Genomic DNA, 385 nt, shown 5'->3' on the forward strand with positions numbered 1-385 from the left:
CCAAGAGCTGTCTTGTGCGTCCTTAGCACTTGAATCAGTGCTTCCTCTTCCTGTGGATTTAAAGCAGAGCTTATAATCACTAGAAAAGTGTCACCCTCTCCTAGAAATGCATACTTCAGGGATGGTGGTAGTGGTTTGAGTTCAGGTTTGGGAGGTTTATCCTCCTCCTGAGGAATTTTTAAAAATTCCTTTGTTTCCTCTGGTTCTTCTTGATCAGGCTGAGCATCTTTGAAGATGTCTTCAAGCTCTGATTCTAGACTTTCAGTCATATTGATCTCTTCCACCAAAGAGTCAATAACATCAGCACTCATGCAGTTATTTGATGTGTCTGGATGCTGCATAGCTTTGACAGCATTCAACTTGAACTCATCCTCATTGACTCTCA

Source organism: Arachis duranensis, chromosome 3 (genome assembly GCF_000817695.3).
Source record: "Arachis duranensis cultivar V14167 chromosome 3, aradu.V14167.gnm2.J7QH, whole genome shotgun sequence".
In the NCBI taxonomy this organism is placed as follows: domain Eukaryota; kingdom Viridiplantae; phylum Streptophyta; class Magnoliopsida; order Fabales; family Fabaceae; genus Arachis; species Arachis duranensis.